General features: G+C 48.0%; 1 long non-coding RNA gene across 1 annotated transcript in view; it reads right to left on the minus strand.

Annotated features, from left to right (window-relative positions):
- Positions 1-22,157, minus strand: part of LOC119973293 — a 144,176-nt gene that overhangs the window by 21,111 nt on the left and 100,908 nt on the right. The gene's annotated exons all lie outside the window — the stretch shown is intronic.

Raw genomic sequence — 22,157 nt, forward strand, 5'->3', positions numbered from 1 at the left:
TCCCCACTCCATAAACAAGGAATAGTTGATGGGTTAGTCTTGGCGATGACTGACAGTTGCAAATACCGTGTATATTCATGCAAAAAGCTGATCTCCTAAGAGTCAAACCCATGACTTTTGGACAAAATAATGTAATTTTTCATATACCTCATGAAAAAGTCGACCCTGCTTTTTCGGAGATCAAAACTGCGTTGTGATTGTAACTTACCTCCTGGTAATTAATAAGGCTCATTAAATTAAAGGCTTTCCCTCTGCCAATTCTAGCAACAATCGTCCTGTCAATTGACGAGACAAATGCGCTCCACACAATCTGTGAAGCTGCCTTTGAAGAAGAAGAAATAACATACGTGCAGCTCGATTTTAAACAGGAGGAAAATAGGGTCAGAATGGTTTCATGAGCATCGGCATCTGACCAGGCCCTCAGTGAAGTGAAGAAATATGGTATTCCAGATTTCAAGGCGAGCACCAAGTGGTTCTCCAGATTCATGAAAAGGTGCAATTTAGTTCTGTTAGAAAACAAACATTTCACAGCATTTGCCACCTGGATTCGATGATAAAATCGTCAAATTGCATTGGTTTGTCAGCGGACTTCATGCGTTGAAAATATAGATGAAACACTGAAGGACGCAACGTGTCCGAAAACAAGACCATTACAAGATACGAATGAGAAACCCTCCCTTGTCAAGGTGACTGGCCACGCAAAGACACTGTTCACGCCAATTACTTGTTGTACGGCAGATGGCACAAAAGTTGAAGCTGATGGTGATATTCGAGAGCAAATTGTCATCCATTTTCACAAGAAAGGGTGGGTGGATAAAGACGGTTGCAAGGAATGGATCAAAGAATTGTGGAATTTGAGAGCAGGAGCACGACGCAAAGAGAAACATTTAGCTCACCTGGCTCATTTCTAAATCCCACCTTGCCCATTTGTGATATGAGACCAACCAATGCCAATGTGGCAACTTATTCTTGGTGGTCTTATCAATATTATTCCCCCTTTGGAAATTTGCATAAATAAACCTCTCGAGGGCAGCATCTAAAAGTTCATGAAGTTCGGAAGAAAATTCCATATTGACTGACGACTAAAGTTGTGTATTTATATTTTGATCAGCATATTTTATGTTCTTTGATGTTAATCTTTGTGACCATAACTGAATGGATGCTGGAGGGAGCATTGTGCGTCAAACACAGTTTCTGCTGCTAGTTGTTACTTGTGCCAGTTATGAGTGGAAGAAGCAACTGCATTTGTTTGAATTTCCAGATTTTTATAGTATCTAAACATTCCAATTCGAGACATCTAGTTTTCGTGTCACTTTTACAGCAAAAAAGCTCTGTGCACATCTGCATACAATATGCACATGCGCAGGCACTCTGTCAGGAAGTGCCTGCACCCAAATAAGTTGAGATTGAATCATAATGTGAGCGTAGCTCATTCATGATGGTTCAGGGGATGGAATGTCAGGACAGACTGTGAAGGGCTGGTGGCTGCCTGTCGAATGCCAATGTTTTAATGTTCCAATTATGGTGGGTTTGACTGTTGAAGAATGCCTCCTAAAAATAAGAGAAAATACGAAAGGCTGGCTCTTGAACTTGAAGAGCCCCATCATGCTTAATATTGAGTGGCCATTGGGAGCAGGACTGTGTCGCTGGAAGGTTAATGGAGTGCTCTGGAGGTATTGTTTACGTGATATTTGGGCATTTTATGAATCATACATTCAAATCACAGAGAGGCACTGAGAATCAATAATGTTTTAGGCCCATGTTACGAATAAACTTGAGAGAAGAAAGATCATTCCTTTTATGCAGCATCTTAATATATTTCTTGAGGTCCCAAAGAACTTTACAACTGTTGCTTTTGGAATTGTTTTGACAGGGTGGCAAATGTGGGAGTAAATTGCACACGGCAGGACCCCCATAAACACCATTGGAATGGACAAATGGTAAATGTTTTTGATGGTATGTTGATCAGGACACCAGGAGAGCTCTTTGCAGTAATGCCAGAACACCTTCTCTACCAGCCGTATCTCGTCCATAATGTCTCATCAAAAGGATGTTTATGCCCGTGGCTGGGAGGCCCTTGCTCAGAAAAGACCTACGTGGAGAAACCGCCTGATTGAAGGGACACAATTCTTCAAGGACACCCGATGGTAAGGGTAGGCGGAGACTAAGAAAGGAATACCAACGATCTAGAGTCCAAGGACTGATCCACCTCCTTAACACCTGCCAAGTGTGCGGTCGAAGGTGCGGCTCTAGGATCGGGCTCATCACCTATGCAAGAACCCACTGAACCCATGACCAGTAACATGGAGTTTCTTGGCTGGACAATCATACTTACTGGAGATGATAACCGAAGAAAGAGTTACGTGCCCACTGCCCACAGCCTTTTTGCCTCCGGATTTTTCAGGGCTCCTGGTCGCAGACCTTTGCAGGATTTCCAACTAGCCACACACAAATGTAAAATAAATGTAACTGGGTTGTTTGTCATGACGGGCAATTATGTCAACTTTGCCACTGAGAGCGTCCATCAGAATGAGCAGGTGCTCGGTTTGGCTCTAGCTGGCTTCCCATAGCTGCAGGTTGCTATTAACTGCACATATCTGGCAATTTGAGCACTCCGAGACCAACCAGGAATGTTCATCAACTGCAACAGTATCCACTCTAGTATGTTGAAAGACGAGCGACTACCAAGTAGATGAACAGATAAATGGTTTATTAAGATAAATCACTAGTTACAGAAAGTGAGATAAAGACTACCGTACTCCATGACTCCAAACTCCCAACTAACAGTAAACCCGAGCTCTGCCCCAGGATTTGCGCATTCAGGCCCGATTGGCCCTATGGGTCACATTACTCTCCCGAGTACTCGCCCCTGTAAAGGGACACTCTACCACATCTCTTCCCCTTTAAGTCTCTGATTAACACATTACAACAACAATGAGGTTATTTACAATATTATACAACAAATGGATCTCAGCACAGTTAAGGTAAGTCGGTCCGGAGAATTCCTGGGTTCCGCAGTGTTCCGGTACACTGTCCAGGCATACGGTCTGTTTGGGATGCCAGACAATGACTCCCACATGCTACATGGCCTGCCCACCCACAGGAATACACTTGGGTTGGGTGAAGTGCTCACTTAACCACGATTGCCAATTCCCTATTGTTAACAGCCTTCAGCTGCATAGCTAGAAGCCTTGGCAGTCGGTAGGGCTTATGGGTGGTCCGGGGGCCGATGAGCAGGGGCAAGAGTTGCCTCTGGAATGGGTACACACGATCCAGGGATTGGCATGGAGGTGCAGCGAGCGGTTGCCCCCCAGTTGCCACCCCCCACCCTCCCATGGTGGCCCAGCGCTCCCGGGTTTTGCCTGTGAGCAGAGATTGCTATTCATCTTCTTGGCTCCCCACAGAAGCCCTTCTATCAGGTTCATGTTTTTAAAAAGGAGTACTAATCGGCACCAGCCCTTCAGGTCACGGAGAGGCCCAGAGGGGGAATCCCGCGACAGCCCAGGGTGTACAGGTGCTGCTGGTCATTCGAACAAATGCTGGACAACGCGTGCCGCAGGAGGCTCCACCTCAACAAGGAGATGGTGTGACACCTGTGCAGTATGCTTGTGGACTTGGCACCATGAGGAGGAGGAGGTGGCTATCTACATCACTGCAACCCTGAAGGTTTATGCCACAGGATCATTCCAGAGCTCGAGTGGGAACCTGTGTGGTATCTCACAGACCACAGGTGTATCCGACAGGCCACGAATGCCCTGTATGCCTGGGTGGAAGATTATATCTCTTTCGACATGGAGGTCCAACAGGATGCCCAAGCAGCAGGTTTCTCTACCATCACTGGGATGCCCCAGGTCCTGGGAGTCATAGATGCCATTCATGTTGCCCTGCGCTCACCGGGCCAGCTAGGGCTGCCCTTTGTTAACCAAAAGGGGTTCCAATCCCTCAATATTTAAAACAAAAATTAGAGTACCCAATTTATTTTTTCCAATTAAGGGACAATTTAGTGTGGCCAATCCATCTATCCTGCACATCTTTGGGTTGTGGGGATGAAACCCACGCAAACACAGGGAGAATGTGCAAACTCCACAGGGACAATGACCCAGAGCCGGGACCGAACCTGGGACCTCAGCGCCTTGAGGCAGCAATGCTAACCACCATCAATGTGCCATCGTGCTGCCCTCAATCCCTCAACATACAGCTCATGTGCGACCACCAGTTGCAGATAATGCACGTCTGTGTCTGCTTTCCGGGGAGTGTGCACGACAGCTACATCCTGGGGCAGTTGGTCATCCCTGCTCTCTTCGAGGAGCACCCAAGGATGGATGGCTGGCTTTTAGGGCATAAGGGATAACCACTGAGGACCTGGCTGATGACACCAGTATGGAGGCCAGAGACAGAATTGGAGACCCGCTACAATGAGGCCCATGCAGCCAACTGGGCTGTCATTGAGTGGCGCATTGTACTCCTCAAGATGCAGTTCCAATGCCTCGAATACCGCCCGTCTGCTGTGTCCTCCACAACCTGGCACAGCAGAAGGGCGACGAGCTGGAGGCTGGTGACGAGGAACATGTGGTGGCAGAGCAGAAGAGGAGGACCATGTAACGGAGGAGGAGGAGCATGTGGCAAAGGAGGAGGAACAGGTGGAGGAGGAGGAGGACCATGTGGAGGAGGAACATGTGGAGGAGGAGGAACAGGAGGAGGAGGAACATGTGGAGAAAGAGGACCAGCTCGTACTGGCCCAATTCACCTAGGATGAGGTCTGGTCCATCGTTGCATTCGGACACACCCGCCACCCCCATTTCCCACCCTCCCAGGGTATGTGCCACATCACTCCAGGCTGGGACTGTGTCAGCACTGACCAGGTCACTGTTGAGGTCAGGGAGGTGACGATAACTTGCAGAGAGCTGGGTGCTGGTGCTCCTCACTCTGTGCCATTATCTGACCCCTGCCTGTCTGCTGAGTGCTTGCTCACACCCATCACCTGCAAGCGGCATTGTGGAGGAAAATGACAGCAGCTTCTTACTGGTTGTGCATAGGGGTGTTCATTTATCAATATTTCCCCCCCCCCCCCCCCCCCCCCCCCACTCTTCCGATGGTGCATCCCCACTTCCCCAGTGCCCTCAGTGATCCTCAATGTGCTTTGCCCTCCTACCTCTACCACTATGTCTAGTTGTGGCCCCAGGATGCACATCAGAGGTAGAGACAGCCGGCTGGCTACCTCGTCTCAGGCAGCACTGGTTGTCTTGTGGCTGACCGTTGGGGGGAACAGGGCATCCATCCTGGCCTCCAACACGTCCAGGAGCCTCCTCAGGTCAGCATCCCCAAATCTTGGAGCCGGTCTCCTCAGCGCCACTGTTGCGAGCTGGCTCGGGTTGGCTGAGCAAGTGCAGCCTGAGTGCTGTTCGACGTTGTTAATGGGGGGCCGGTGAGTGTGGTCCTAACAAATCAACTGGCGAGCTGGCATTCAGGGCGGGACGCCCGTGAGGCTTCGTTATGTGGACCAATTAACGTTGAGTAGCGTTGCCAACCTCGCCAGGCCAAGCAGCGGGAAACTCGCGGCAATTCCCACTTGCTGCAGCACTCGGAAATTTTTCCCGAGAATTGCGCCCACAGTCTCAGGATACAGGGTAGACCATTCAGGAGTGAGGTGAGGAAGAACCTCTTTCATCAAAGGGTAGTGAACCTGTGGAATTCTCTACCACAGAAGGCTGTAGAGGCCAAGTCACTGAATGTATTCAAGAAAATAGAAACATAATTTTAGATTTTGATGGCATCCAGGGATATGGGGAGAAAGCGACAATGTGGCATTGAGATCACGGATCAGTCATAATCATATTGAATGGCGGAGCAGGCTCGAATGGCTGAACGGTCTACTGCTCCTAGTTTCTATGCATTCAGGTCTCAGGCTCCACATGCTCTAGGCAAGGCAGGCGGGCAGCAAGGAAGTTTCAGTTTCCACATATTTCAGGCCTCTGGCTCAGCAAGACAACGTGCTTCAGTAGGCACCGCTTCCAGTTTCCTCCCTAGTTGACTTACCGGAGCCGAGGCACATGTAAGGGGTGCAACCATTCAAGAGCACATGGGCAATTCCAAAATGGCTTGAGGCTCACCGGGTTGTCTTTAGATTCTCCTAAGCAAGTGAGCATGTGCAGAAGGACTGATACTCACTTAGCATAGAATTGTCATAGAATTATCATAGAATCCTTGCTAGCTTCTTACTTTCGAAGCATCACTTAAGATCCAGGGGACATTGAGAATTCACACTTCTTGTTTTCCATTCCTGTTTCTGTCTTAATGTTCTATGTTTGACTTTGTCCCCTCCATTCTGACTTACAGAAATTTTATCACTTCCTCCACTTGGAGAAAAAAAAATAAAACTCCAAAGAGGTAACTAACTCACTCAGTTGAGGACAAAGAGCAGAACTTAATGGAGGTGATGGCAGTCTCACCCGCTGACTGGAGAGCCCTGTGTCATCTTTTTTAGGAAAAGCCTGCCATATTATGTGCCACTCAGGCACTTAACTGGACAGTAGCGGGTCTTCCCCAGGATCAAGGACCCCAGGGAAAGAAGCCCCACTTGCCAAGCTCTATTAAACCAGCAACACCACTGGGGAGAAAGTGACTGCTGCCAGTATGACACTCAACTGAGGCCTAGGATCATCGCTGGATCCTAAGTCATGGGGGAGTGATACTGTGATGGGGGTGGCAGGGAGGGGATCATGGGGGGTGGTAGCAAGGGCAGGGATGTGGCTCTCAACAGATGCCTGCCTTCCTGATGCCAGGTCTCACAAACAGGCATTGAGTGCCTTTTAATGAGGCACCCCCTCAGAGAGCCCTAAAGCAACCCCACACTGGTTTGCTTATGTCATGATCCCTACAAGCAGCCAGGGGCCTTCACACCACAGCCTTAATCAGGCTGGAGGTTGTGGTAGTCACCACTAGCAGTATTACATGTATTACGGTAAGGCATGTATAATACAGGTACATGGTAAAGTCCTGTCTGCTGGCTCCGCCCAGTAGGTGGCGTATAAATGTGTGTGCTTACCAGTGCTGCAGCCATTCTGGTTCCAGCTACAGGAGACACAACATCTTTGCTCAATAAAGCCTTGATTATTCCACTACTCTCGTCTTTGTGGTAATTGATAGTGCATCAGAGGTGGAAATGCGGCAGGTTTCCCAGCTGCCATCATCTCGCCTGACTGAAATCAGCCAAATCACCACCCAAATCACCAAAATCACTGGGGACAGGGAATTCAATTCTGCCCAAATTATTTTATTTCACCAGCCAAGGACAACAATAATTACAATTGTGGATAAGGATCTTCACAAAGATAGCCACAGCTCGATTATATCACTATTCTCACATGATTTACACCATAGTTATATACTACCGCAGCCGGGGCGCCACAGTACCTTATATCAGGTACCATTCTAAAGGAGGTGCAGGAGCAGAAGGACCTGGGTGTCTGTGCATAAATCATTGAAGGTGGTAGAATAGGTTGAGAGAGCTATTAATAAAAGCATATAGTAGTCGAGGCTTTAGTAATAGGTAACATAGAGTACAAAAGCAAGGAAGTTACATTACATCTGTATAACACATCAATTCAACCTCAACTGGAGCATGGCATCCATTTGTGGACCTTAGGAAAAAGGATGTGAAGGCATTAGAAAGTGTATGGTAAAGATTCATGAGGATGGGTTTCAAGGATTCCGTTTTGTAGAAAGTTTGGAGAAGTGGGACCGTTGTCCTTGGAGAAGAGAAGATTGAGAGGTGATTTGATAATAGGGCTGAGGAATGTGCAAATCACATGGTCAAAAGTTGTGGGTACCCTTGAAAATGCTGTGAACACTCAGCAGATGGGGCAGGAGATGCAGAAATGTTCATTCAAAATCATGAGGGATCCAGGCAGAGTAGATCAGGAAAAATTGGTTCACATTGGTGAAAGGATCAAGGCCCAGAAGGCAGGGATTTAAGATAATTGGCAAAAATATAAGCAATGGCGGCATGAGGTAAAACATTATCACGCAGCGAGTAGTTAGGATCTGGAATGCACTACCTGAGAGAGTGGTGGAGGCAGGGTCAACTGAAGCTTTCAAAGGGGGATTTGCTTATTCACTGAAAAGGAAAGATTTGCAGGAATACAGGGAAGTGGCACAAGGTGAATTGCTCTTTCAGAGGGCCAGCTGTTAGGACCCAGGATGAGAACCCAACTATTTGCAATTTGTAAAATTATACGGAAATGTTACTGCCCCACAGGAGTGATAACACTGACCTAGAGGTATCTTTTACGTTAAAACAAACTTTAATTTAAACACAGAATTAACCACATTAACAGCATACCATTACAGTTAACAGTTACAACAGTTATTATATGAAAGGACAAACATTAACTTACTTCCTAAACCTGCCTGTGTATTCCAATTAAGCAAACCAATATAGTTCAAATACCACTCATGAATAAATTTACCAATCAGTTTTCTACTTGCTTTACTTTGTGCAGAATCTTTGGCGAACCCGTCAAGACCAAAACTGAAACATTTCTGTTAAGACTAAAATCAGAGGAAGGGGCAGCAGGGTAGCATGGGGGGCAGCAGGGTAGCATGGGGGGCAGCAGGGTAGCATGGGGGGCAGCAGGGTAGCATGGTGGTTAGCATAAATGCTTCACAGCTCCAGGGTCCCAGGTTCGATTCCCGGCTGGGTCACTGTCTGTGTGGAGTCTGCACGTCCTCCCCCTGTGTGCGTGGGTTTCCTCCGGGTGCTCCGGTTTCCTCCCACAGTCCAAAGATGTGCGGGTTAGGTGGATTGGCCATGCTAAATTGCCCGTAGTGTCCTAATAAAAGTAGGGTTAAGGGGGAGGTTGTTGGGTTACAGGTATAGGGTGGATACGTGGGTTTGAGTAGGGTGATCATGGCTCGGCACAACATTGAGGGCCGAAGGGCCTGTTCTGTGCTGTACTGTTCTATGTTCTATGTTCTATAACTAACTTTTCAGACAGACCTGGCCCCTCCTTTTAATTGCATCATCTGTACCCAAAGCATAAGGTATTCTACTGTCTTGTCCCACAAGATGTTCCATGATCTGTTTAGCCAGGACCAAACACAATGGGAGCGATTCTCCGAGCCCCTCACTGGGCTGGGCCGCCGATCCTCCGGCCCAGATGGGCTGAACGGCAGCGTGGATACAACAGAGTCCCGGCGGTGCTGTTCACCCCGGTCGTTGCCGGTGGGAACTTGGCACGAAGGGTCGGGGGGCGGACTGTGTAGCTGGAGGAGGGTCTGTCACTGGGGGGGCCTCCGATGGGGTCTGGCCTAAGATCGTAGCCCACCAATTGGTGGGCCGGCCTCTTCCCCCCCCCGGGCCTACATTCCTGCGCGGCCAGCCCCTGAACACCGACGCCATGTTGAGTCGGGGCCGGCGCGCTAAAAAAGTCCCCCGCGCATGCACAGGTTGGCGCGGTCCAACTGCGCATGTGCGGGTTGGCATGGCGCCCATTTGGCGTCGGGAAGGGAGGCTGGAGCATCGTGAACTGCTCCAGCGCTGTTCTGGCCCGCTGTGGGGGACTGAATTGGTCGTCTCCGTGCCCGTTTCACGACGTTGTGAAACGAGACAGCGTTCACGACGGCGCAAACACTTTGTCTCCATTTTGGAGAATTGCCCCTAATATGCCTCATAAATGATCTGCACCCTGGTTGTCCTTTAAAAGTAAACAATATTCCATTCGCAGAACACTTTACCGGCAAAATCAATTAATTCCTTACTTTTACGACCTCTTACTCACAGATTTTGCAAACATACTGTCTGTATGCATCTTAACCCAGATTTTAATAACATTACTGCAAAAAAAATAAAATATGACCATTTCTTACATTCATCACACAGCAGTCATGATAGACTGAATAGCCTCCTTCTGTTCTGTAACCTTCCAATGGTTCTATGATTTATGCCTTTATTAATGCAAGGGTCATTTTAAATTTAGCAGTTCATCCATGTCATCAAAAATTGAATGGTCCAGTTGGCCCCAATGCTCCTAACACAAAGTAGTCCTGCAGCAAACGACCTTTACCGCCCCCCATTAGTTCCAAACATCAATTCATGTTTTCATATTCATCATCAAACAAGTTAGAAGGCCACTCCCACAAAGCATCCAAGAATGAAGAATATCTGAGCTGGTACATGGTCTGCATGAGTGCTGTAAAGGGCGTAATTTCAAAAGTACTCGGCTCCTTTGAAGATTCACCATTAACAACTTCCGATGTCTTGTGCTGCCGCTGAAGGTCAAATGTATAAAAAGGAGAAGAGTTACTGAAGTAAATGCTGGTCCATTAGAAGGGGAGACAGGAAAACTATTGTGGGGAATGAGGCAATGACTGAGACATTGAGCTATCTATGTTAATGACTTATACAAAGGGTGGAATTTTTAAATTTTTTGGCAGAGTGGCACAGCGGGCGGAAAATACGGCATTGAAGCCGTTGGCCCCACCGGCAGCTGTTATCATTTGGTCCCATGACGTAACACTGGTGGACTGGGCTCAATCAGTAATTTTGTTCTTTAAAGATTGGGACGCTGTTTTTAAACAACACTCTAATGCAGAAATGTCAAAACTGAAGAAACCCTCTCCCCGAGAACTGCATCTCCCCCGAACATGCCCCCCCCTGAACAACCCCCACATGCAGAACTCATCCCCATTTCGAACCCACACCATGCACCTCCTCCCCCGGCAGCAAACCCCCCTCCCCCCACGTACTGGCTCCTTGCACTGCCCCTCAGAGACAGTGCCCAGGCAGTGCCGGGACAGTACTGGGCAGTGCTGGGGTAGTGCCCATCCATGATCCTCTCCTATTCCTGAGTGATGCACTCACCTCAGCTCCTCTGCTGGGTTCTGCTCGCCATGTGCATGCCTTGAGTACCTGTCGTAATGGATTATGGGCATGGAGGCCTGATAATTAGAAGTAAATTTATTGAAATGGGCTTCCCGACGTTGAATGTCAGGATGCCAATTACGTCACTGGTGGGGGTACGGCATCAATTACATCATGCCTTTTTAAAAAATAAATTTACAGTACCCAATTGTTTTTTTTCAAATTAAGGGGCAAATTAGCGTGGCCAATCTATCTGCCCTTCACATCTATGGGTTATGGGGGTGAGACCCACACGGACATGAGGAGAATGTGCAAATCCACACAGACAGTGTCCCGGGGCCAGGATCAAACATGGGATTGCGGCGCCATGAGGCAGCAGTGCTAACCACTGTGCCACCATGCCATCCTACATCATGCCTTTAGATCTGCATGAAACGTGATTTGGGCCTCCCATGGGATTTTCCTCTCCTCTCACGAATCCCACCCAATGGAAACGGGAGTGGAAAATCCACCTTGACGGGACTGATTTTATTGTATCTATATTTGGTGACAGTATACAGTTAGGATGGACTATGAGCAGTGAGGAGGTCCCAAGATGGCTTCAAAATGATTTGGACAGGTTAAACGAGTGGGCAACAAGCTAGCAGATGGTGCATAATGTGGGGAAATGTGAGATTTTTTCACTTTGGTAGGAGGAGTAGAAAAGCTGGCTATTTTTTAACAGGCGTGAAATTTCTAAATGTTGGTCCTCAGTTGGATGTGGGCATAAACGCAGGTTAGCGTGTGGGTAAAGTGAGCAAATAGCATGTTGGCCTTTATTGCCAGGGGAATAGTATACAAGAATAAGGAAGTCTTGTCACAATTATTCAGGCTTTGATGAGATTGTGCTTGGAGTAGTGTGTGCAGTTTAGTCTCCATATTTAATGAAGGATATATTTGCATGGGAGGCAATGCAGTGAAGGTTCACTAAATTGGTACCTGGGATGAGAGGGTTGTCCAATGATGAGAGGCTGAGTAAATTGGGTCTATATTTTCTGTAGTTTAGAAGGATGAGGAGTGAACTCATTGGAACATATAAGATTCTTGAGGTGCTTGATAGGATAGATGCTGAGAGATTGTTTCCTCTGGCTGGGGAATCTCCGACACTGAGTACTATCTCAGGATAAGGGGACAATCATTTAGGACTGAGATGAGGTGAAAATTCTTCACCCAAAGGGTTGAGAACCTTTGGCATTCTCCATCCCAGAGGTCATGGATGTTCCATTGTTGAATACATTTAAGGCTGGGATAGACAGATTTGTGGTCTCTCAGGGAATCAAGGGATATGGGATGCAGGTCGAAAAGTGGAGTTGAGGCTGATGGCCAATGGAACAGACATGAGGGACCATGGTCTACTCCTACTCCTATTTCTTAATTCTTATAAGGAATGAAAGAAAAGTGTGTCTTCAACCGATGGAAGGAGTGAATTTGTTGGGGCGTAGGATTTTTGCTTTGGTCGGACTTAACAAAGAGTCAACAGGAACACCATCAAATTGTAATAAGTCAGAAGATTTCTTAAGTATAAAAGTATGAGGCTAAACCAACCAGGCAGCAATGATCAGATTTAGACGGGCTTTCCTTCCCAATTCAATCTTTGAAGCAGGACAGGTTGACTGGAATGAGTCTTCACTTTCTCATTGAATCTTGCAGTTTTTGCACTCCTAAGATGCTGTCCTTGGAGGCTATCTTCTCTGTGTGGCAAACCTGATCAAGATCATCTTCTTTATCCTAATCTTATCAAAATAACCCCTCCCTCTCCCCAATTATCTCGTACCTTGTGGCTAATCATGCACTTAACATTACAAACCAGGTACAATTCATGTAAAACTTACACCATTACACGATGCTTCTTACATCCGTTCTTGCTCAACTCCCTTATCTTAGGACTTCTCTCAGAGGAGCCTTCTTACGTTCCATTCCTGTTGGTCCGGCTGTTGCGAGCAGTTCGTAAAAGTCCATGGACTAACTACGCATATGAATACATAAAGAATAAACACTTTGTGCAGTTTTAGCCATTACAAAATATTAGAGTAATAAATAGGTTCCAAGCCTATTTGATTACAAGGGAGATGATGAAGGTGAAGCATGACATTGCTTAAGGATGGCAGTGAGCAAGCGTAGAGGATGGATTGATGGAGGATGTGACAAAGTCTATACAAAGAGAAGGATGGTCTGTATTAAGTGAAGTGTAAGTGACTGTGAGGACTGGTGTACTACAATGTACTTGAGGAGGCAGAGTGTGGGGATGGGTTGATGTGGAGCAGGAGTAGATGAAAATAGCACTAAGGTGTCCTGACCGGTCACGGTCATTAAAGTGTTTTCTGCACTGAATTCAGGAGCATGCTTCCACACTCCAGCTGTCAACCTCCTGAGCTGCCTCCAATCAAATTTTCTTGGCCTCCATTGCAGGCTTTTTCCCGCCATCAATAGAGAACTGTTCATTTCACAGTACCTCCGGGGAGCTGTTATTGAAATCTGATGTACCCTTTGCACATGTGCCCTCCATTCTTCCTCTTCTCGAATCCGAACTTCCTTAACCCTCCAAATTTCAGCTTCGGATTGTCCCTTTTAATGTTGGAGTTGGGATTATGGTGTTTGGGACGGCATGGTAGCACTGTGGTTAGCACTGTTGATTCACAGCTCCAGAGTCCCAGGTTCGATTCCCGGCTTGGGTCACTGTCTGTGCGGAGTCTGCACTTTCTCCCCTTGTCTGTGTGGGTTTTTTCCAGGTGCTCCGGTTGTTGTCAATCACCTCCAGAGTCGCCAATAATGTTGCCAATTAATAATGATGCTTTTTAGAGTCGCCAGGTATCAAATGATACCACCACAAGGCTTTACCGGATATCGATCAAAGGACCACACAACCAGTTAGTCAGTTCAAGTTCAAAGATGGTTTATTTACACACAAGGATTACTTCGACATGCAACACAAAACACGACAAGTTAAACTACACCTAACAACTACAATAACCTTAACTTCAGGGCAACTGGCTCTATGCAGATGGACAAGACCTTTGTCCGGATCTTGCGTGGCTGGGTGGAAGAAGTGGCTCTGTTTCTGCTGGGCTCATCCGTCTGGTAGCGATCGTTGGTCTTGAACTTATCTGTCTGGTCATTATACTGCACTTGGGTTGGCATAGGCCGGATCCAAGCCAGACCGAGCACATGGCTGTGTCTCTTCTTATCCCTCTGGGATTTTGCGCTCTTTGGGGCGGTCCTTAACTTGGACCATATAATTCGACAGGCTTCGATCACTGCCTTCAGTTTTGGCCAATAAAAGGGGCGGGTGCCTTGTTGGCTGGGGGTGTCCTTAGCGGACATTGACCTTGGCTGTTGGGGCTCACTGAGTAAAGGGAGTGGTGCCGATTAGTCTGTATCTGTATCAGTTACCTGAGTACAGTTCTTTTGTTCTGGGGAAATGGGCCATTAGAATGCAAACGAGCAGGGGTTTCGATCGCGTCTAGCTATCTGGGTTGCAAATACACATACAAGCTCTGAATCTGTCTGAGTTCTGGGTTGGCCATAATTCCCATGGTCCTTTGCAGCTGGCCATCTGAGATGGCTACACAGTTTCCTCCCACAGTCCAAAGTTGTGCAGGTTAGGTGGATTGACCATGCTAAATTGCCCTTAGTGTCCAAAAAGGTTAGATGAAGTTACTGAGTTATGGGATGGGCTTAAGGGTGATCTTTCCAAGGGCCTGTGCAGACTCGATGGCTCGAATGGCCTCCTTCTGCACTGTAAATTGTATGATTCTATATCATGTGGGACCACACTATGTCTGCTGCCATTGATTGGACATCAAGCCTAGAAGTAAGAATAACACAAATTGGCAGAGATAAAAGCAACTGATAGACAAGCAACACTTACTTCTCAGTTTCCCGTGTGCTCCTGTTCAGGCCCAAGCCCTCGGTCCAACTCCCCACGCGTTATAAAATTTACATTGCAGCCTTTCCTCTCAATAAATATAACTTCCTTATGAAAGTTGGAGAGAAGTGTCTCCTCCAATGATAATTCAAAACAACTGCATTAATTGAAGTTGCAGCTTTGGAAAAACTTCACAGAAGAGTTTGGAGCAGAGCGGTAAACTTCAGACAAGAAACTGCAGGAAAGGTGACTGTCGTGCTGTACGCTCCAGTAATCTAATTGTAGAAATAGATTAGAGAAATCTGCTGGTTCTTGAAAGGTTGCCAAAGTATGAGCACTCACACTTTGTCCACTTTTAAATAGCACAGTACAGTATGTGTCAACAGTCTGTCACTTTGAGCTCGGTGCATATCACAGGGGAGACTGCACAGCATTTTGGCAACTGTTCTTTAGCTTTCTCAATGCACAGGCATTTCCACAATTTTGCAGGGCACAAAGTAATGCTGCTGTATGAATGCACTTCCAAGTTACAAACATGCCAAGTCAATCCACACTAACACGATTATGTTGACAGTGGGGGATTCACCAATGGTAATGCTGTTGAATTTTTAAAAATTCATTCATGGGATGTGGGCATCCATTTTATTGCCCACCCCTAATTGTCCTTGAGGCAGTGGTGGTGAGCTGCCATCTTGTATGGGTAAAGTCCATGTGGTGTAGGAACACCCACAGTACTGTTAGGGAGGGATTTCCAGGAGTTTGAGCCAGCACCAGTGAAGTAATGGCGATACATTTCTGGCTTGGAGGAGAATTCCCAGGTGGCAGTGTTCCATGTGTCTGTTGCCCTTGCCCTTCTAGGTGGTAGTGGTGGGGGCGTGGAAGGTGCTGCCTGAGGAACCTTAGTAAGTTCTTGCAGTGAATCTTGTAGATGGTACACATTGCATTGGTGGTGGAGGGAGTGAATGCTTGTGGAATGGGTGCCAATCAATTAGGCTGCTTTGTCCTGGATGGTGTCAAGTTTCTTGAGTGTTGTTGGGGCTTTGGTGTACAGGCTCTGGTGAATCAGGAGGTGAGTTACTTGTCACAGAATTCCTAGCCTCTGACCTGTTCTTGTAGCCACAGTATTCTTTTTTAATGTTCGTATTGAAGATTTTCATTTATATTTATAACAGAGAAGAGGAAAAAAAAGCAAAGCAAAGAGAAAAGCATATTGACAGTATAATCCAAATACACACTTGCAACAAACCTACCATAAAAAACAAGAAAGCTACACCACTGTCATAAAAATTCAAGAAGACACCACTCTGTTTCTCCCTGTGGGGGTGTAGTGTATAATTACCCCTATGTTTTGGGTGCTGTCTCTTCTCGCCCCCACCCTCTTTCTCATCCCCCCTTCCATATTCCCCCACTTCCCTGCCCCTCTCCCCCCTGCCCTCTTTCACGCCCCCCCTTCCCTCTTCCCCCTCTTCTCCGCCCCCTCCTCCACTCCTGCCTCCCTCTACCCGCAGTTGCTGGTGCCGAACAGGTCCCCGAAGTGGCTGGTGAATTGCCTCCATGAATTGTGCAAGGCTCCCTTCGATCCCCTGATGGCGAATTTTATTTTCTCCAATTTCAGGAATTCCACTAGGTCAGACAGCCAGTCCGCGGCCTTGGGTGGCGCTGCTGATCTCCACCTGAGCAGGATTCTCCGGCAGGCAATCTGGAAGGCAAAGGCTAGGGCGCCTGCCCTCTCCCCATAAAGAGTTCTGGCTGTTCTAACACCCCAAAGACCATCACTAAAGGGCATGGTTCCACCCTTACAACCCTGGTCATGGCCTCGAAAAAAGTGGTCCAGTGCCTGACAAGCTTGGGGCAAGACCAAATCATGTGGGTGTGGTTGGCTGGACTTCTCTGGCACCATTCGCATATATCTTCCACCTCCGGGAAGAACTGGCTTATGCGTGCACCAACTTTAGCTGTGTTAGGCTCAGCCCTGCACATGAGGAGATGGAGTTCACCTTATGCAGTGCTTTGATCCAGAGTCCTCTCCTATCTCTACGCTAGTTAGGGAGGTGCGGTAACCCAGTGGTTAGCACCGTTTCTTCACAGCACCAGGGTTCCAGGTTCGATTCCCGCTTGGGTGCCTGTCTGTGCCGAGTCTGCACGTTCTCCCAGTGTCTGTGTGTGTTTCCTCCGGGTTCTCCCACAAGACCCGAAAGACGTGTTTGTTAGGTGAATTGGACATTCTGAATTCTCCCTCTGTGTACCCAAACATGGGTCGGAGTGTGGTGACTAGGGGATTTTCACAGTAACTTCATTGCAATGTTAATGTAAGTCTACTTGTGGCAATAATAAAGATTATTATTAGGTCTTCCTCGAATCTTTACCGTGCTTTGGCCAGCGAGGCAATATTTCCTCTTCTAACATTCGTTCGTATATGTTGGCGCATTTATCGTCTGTCCAGTAGGGTGTGTCCGGGTAGTTGGGGGAACGTTGCGGTCTCCCTGTGAAGCACGTCCCACAGTTGTAGGTATCGGAGCTCGTTCCTTTTCGGGAGCTGGAGCTTCTGTGTTAGTTTCCCAGGGTCGCTACTCTACTGTCTATGTACAGTCCCCATATTATCAGTACCCCTTCGTCCGGTCTCCGTGTTTTGAAGGTGGTATCTGTTTCTGCCGGGATGAATATGTGGATTTTGCAGATGGGGGCCGCAGCAGAAATGCCATTAAGTTTGAAATGGTGCCAGAGCTGGTACCAGGTCTTTAGTGTGGCCACTACCTCTTGGCTCCTCGAGTATTTAGTGGGGCTATGGCCAGTGCTCGGAGGAAAGTCCCAATACAGGAGATTTCCTCCATCTGCATCCATTCCGCTTCCGGCTCTCCCAGCCAGCCCTGCACCCTTTCTACAGAAATGCACCCTTTCTGCATTTACTGCCTGTGGTAGAACAGGAGGATCGGCAGAGACAAGCCTCCATACTTATCCTTCTTTGTAAGATGCTTTTGCGATCCAGGCATTTTTCCCAGCCCATATAATCACCATGATTAATTTATCTACTTTGGTGTAGATTTGGGGATAAAGATCCGTGGGGGGGGGGGGGGGGGGGGGGGTGGATCTGAATAGGCAGCACGTTCATTTTTAGTGTCTGTACTCTTCCCCCCAGAGAGAGAGGGAGCGAGTCCCACCTGCGCAGGTCCGTCTTTACCTCCTTCACTAAGCTCAACAGGTTCCACTTAGAGATCAGTGTCCAGTCGTGGGCTATCTGGATCCCCAAGTGTCAGAACTTGGTTTGGGGCAGTTTGATTGGCAACATCCCCAACTCTGGTTCTCCCCCTTGGGGTTGACGGGGAAGATTTTGCTCTTGTTCAGGTTAAGTTTGTAACCCAAGAACTCCCTCAGGAGTTCCATTATGTTGCCCATGCTGGCTAGGGGGTTTGAGACATAGAGGAGCACGTCATGCGCACAGAGTAAGACTTTGTCTTCCCTCTAGATGCCTCTCAACTCCTTCGCTGATCTTAGAGCGATAGCCAGTGGCTTGATTGCCAAGGCAACCAGCAGTGGTGTCAACGGATATCCCTGCCTCGTGCCTCTGTGCAGCCGGAAATATTCTGAACTGGTTGTGTTTTCCGGAAGGTTGCCATGGGAGCACTGTACAGTAGTTTCACACAGGAAGTGAATCCTGGCTCAAACCCAAAGGGGGCGATTCTCCGAGCCCTGCGCCGGGCCGGAGAATCGCTGCAACCACGTCACGATGCCCCGACACCGGCGTGCGGTTCTCTGAGGTGCAGAGAATAAACGGCAATTGTGCCGATGCGTTTGACGGCGCCGCGGGCTGCTGGAATTGGCGGGGCCGCTGATTCTCCGGCCCGGATGGGCCAAGCGGGCACACGGATACAACAGAGTCCCGCCGGCACTGTTCACCCCTGGTCGCTGCTGGCGGGAACTCTGCGCGAAGGGCCGAGGGGCGGCCTGTGGGGCGGGGAAAAGCGATCATTCACCGGGGGAGCCTCCGATGTGGTCTGGCCCGCGGTCGGGGCCCACCGGTCGGCGGGCCGGACTCTCCCCCCCCCCCCCCCCAGGCCTATTTTGTTGCGCGGCCGGCCCCTGAACACCGTCGCCATGTTGAGTCGAGGCCGGCGCGCTTAAGAAGACCCCCGCGCGTGCGCAGGTTTGCGCGGCCCAACTGTGTATGTGCGGGTTGTAGCGGCGCCCATTTGGCGCCGGGAAGGGAGACTGGAGCGGCATAAACCGCTCCAGTGCCGTGTTGGCCCCCTATGGGGGACAGAATCGGTTATCACCTTGCCTGTTTCGCGCCATCATGAAACGCGACGGCGTGCACGACGGCACAAACACTTGGGCTCCATTTTGGAGATTTGCCCCCAAACTGTTCCAGTGTCTCCTCCCCAGGTGGGGACATAATCACGTTCGGCAGGCGTCTGATGTTTGTTGTTAGCTGTCTGCCTTTGACAAAGCCCATCTGATCTTCAGTGATTACTTCTGGCAAGTAATGCCAGTCACCTCGTCAGAGCTTTCGGCCGGACTTTGGTGTCAGTGTTTAGGAATTAGATAGGCCAAATTGCACTTTACATTTAAATAGTGTGGATTTGGCCCCATTAATCTCCACCTGATCCTTACCATGGTAGTTCCCCTGACTTGGGCTTTTGGTGGGGTGTGCTGTGGTCCCAGTCCACCTGTGGGGGCTTGGCAGAGACCTCCTCCTCGACCAGTTTCCCAAGCATTTTGAAAACATATTCCGTCGGGTTCCTGCCCTCTGTGCCCTCTGGTAGCCCGAAAATCCGCAGGTTCTGTTGGCGAGTCAAGTTCTCCTGGTCATCGACTTTCCCCTTAAGCACCTTTCCCCATCACCAACCTTGCTACCTCATCTTCAAACGAGGTGATCCGCTAGTCCTGGTTTATGGCCGATTTCTCCAGGTCTCTCACCGTCTCCTCCTAGGCTTCCAGTCTCCGCTCCACTCTGTCCATTGCCCCTTTTAGAGGCTAGCGTGGCCTCTACTGCTGATCCCATGGCCACCAAAAGATTCTCTTTTATCAAGTCTCTGTGATACTGGAGCTTCACAGAGGGAAATTCCATTAGCCCTCCATTAATGAGTGAGCTGGTGCTGGTGTTGCTGACCCTGCTGGATCTGCCATGCTGCCGTCTGATAACCTCACCTGTCCCCTTGTTCTGGGGTTAGGATTGGAATCTTCCTTTCTTTACTTCTGCTGTTCTTGCAGCTCTGCTGATGGGTCAATGGCATCTCAGTCAGTTGGGTATGAAGTGGAAGTGAAGCTAGGGAGCTTTTTCGTATTTTGGGCGTACATTTGATGCGTTGAAAAGGTCTAGTGGGAAATGCCCAAGAGAGAGCCACCTTTCATGCAACCTCTTAGCTCAGGGTCACCACCTGAAATCCCAACCACAGTATTGATGTGGCTAGTCCAGTTTAGATTCTGATCAATGGTAACCCCCAGGATGTTGGGGGATTCATCAATAGTAATGCCATTGAATATCAAGGGGCAATAGTTAGATCCTCTCTTCTTGGAGAGGGTCATTGCCGAGCACTTGTGTGGCGCAAATGTTACTTCCCACTTGTCAACCCAAGCCTGGATATTCTCCAGGTCTTGTTGCATTTGCACATGGCCTGCTTCAGTATCTGAGGAGGTGTGAATGGTGCTGAACATTGTGCAATCATCAGTCAATATCCCACTGCTGACCTTATGAAGGAAGGAAGGTCATTGATGAAGCCTAGGTGGTTGGGCCTGGGACACTACCCTCACGAACCCCTGCATTGATGTCTTGGAACTGAGATGATTGACCTCTGAAGCAAGTGCCACTTTATGGCACTGTTGATCCGTTCCATCACTTCACTGATGACTAAGAGTAGACAACTGATGTGGTAATTGGCTGGGGTGGGCCTGTCCTGTTTTTTATATGCAGGACATACCTGGGTAATTTTCCACATTTTTGGATAGATGCCAGTATTGTAGCTGCACTGGACCAGTTTGGATGCGGCATGTTCTGGAGCACACAACTTCAGTGCTATTGCTGGAATATTTTCAAGGCCGATAGCCTTTTCAGTATCCAGTGCCTTCAGCATTTATGCATTATCACATGGAATGAATTAAACTGGCTGAAGACCAACATCTGTGATGGTGGAGACCTCAGGAAAAAGTTGAGATGAATCATTCACTCAGCACTTCTGGCAGTAGGAGACTGCAAATGTTTCAGCCTTATCTTTTGCACTATGTGCTGGACTCACCCATCATTGAGGATGGGGATATTTGTGGAGCCTCCTCCCCCAGTTAGTGTATTAGGAGTCAGCCTGTCCCCTGAAATTAAGACATCAAGGTCGAGGAAGTGAAGGAACGTGTCAGAAATGAACCAGATGAATGTGAGAGTAGGGTGCAAATTGGAAGCAAAGTTGATAAAGCTCTGCCGTTCGGGCTGTCATGGGAGTGTCCCTTTAAGAAATGTTTTGTCTTCTCAAATGGCTGCAGTGATGTCATTGTGTGGGTGGAGCTGGGCTGTGGCTCTGGTTTTTACTTTTGTTTTGAGCTGGGGGCTGGCTGTCGCTTTGGGTTTTAATTTCGGTTTACACTGTTGAAAACTGGATTCAGCCAAAGAAGGTTTATTTAGTCTCTCTCTCTCTCTGCATGTTAAAGGTGTCCAAACCACTTGATAATTTAAAAGTGATAACTGTTTTCTGGAAAGAATTCAAACCTACATTTTTGGTAAAAGGGTTTTCCTGGTTTAGTGGATGTTGTTATCAAACTGAAACAGTTGAAAGGGAAGTTATTAAGGGTTTTATATATATAGAGTACTGTAGCTGTGTGGGGTATTTATGTTTGTAGTTGATAAAATGCTCACTGTGTGTGTTTATAGAAATGTTAGCTGAATTCGTAGAATAAACTTTGTTTTAGATTAAAAGTGCTTAAGGCCTCTGTTGAATAACACCTGAAATGTAGGCCCTTGTGCTCCTCGTAACCAAAATTAATAAACAGTTGTAGGTCAGACGAACTCCATAATATACTTTGGCGTTTTCTAAACCCTAGCCCATAACAGGGCTGAGAGCAGCAAGTGGCACTGATACAGTCATCAAATTAAAAGAGTTGGGGGTGAAGACTTGAGTCAGACTCAAACTAGGAATGTTCTACATATTCCACAACAAGATGGTCATAAACTAGGACCCATACAGGTATCCATAGGCATATCTTTTACTTGGTGGGTGAGACAAGTTAAAGGAGAAATTGTTCAATGACAGAACAAGTTCCGCCAGACGGAGGGGGTTGGTGGTCGATGGGATCTGGTTGGACCTCTGTTCAAGGAACGTGGCGAGCCATCAAACTGTCCATGTGTGGGGACGGACGCATAGAGCAATTGAATGTCAATAATGAAAAGGAGGCAATTAGGACCATGAAATG

Source organism: Scyliorhinus canicula, chromosome 1, assembly GCF_902713615.1.
Source record: "Scyliorhinus canicula chromosome 1, sScyCan1.1, whole genome shotgun sequence".
Lineage (NCBI taxonomy): Eukaryota > Metazoa > Chordata > Chondrichthyes > Carcharhiniformes > Scyliorhinidae > Scyliorhinus > Scyliorhinus canicula.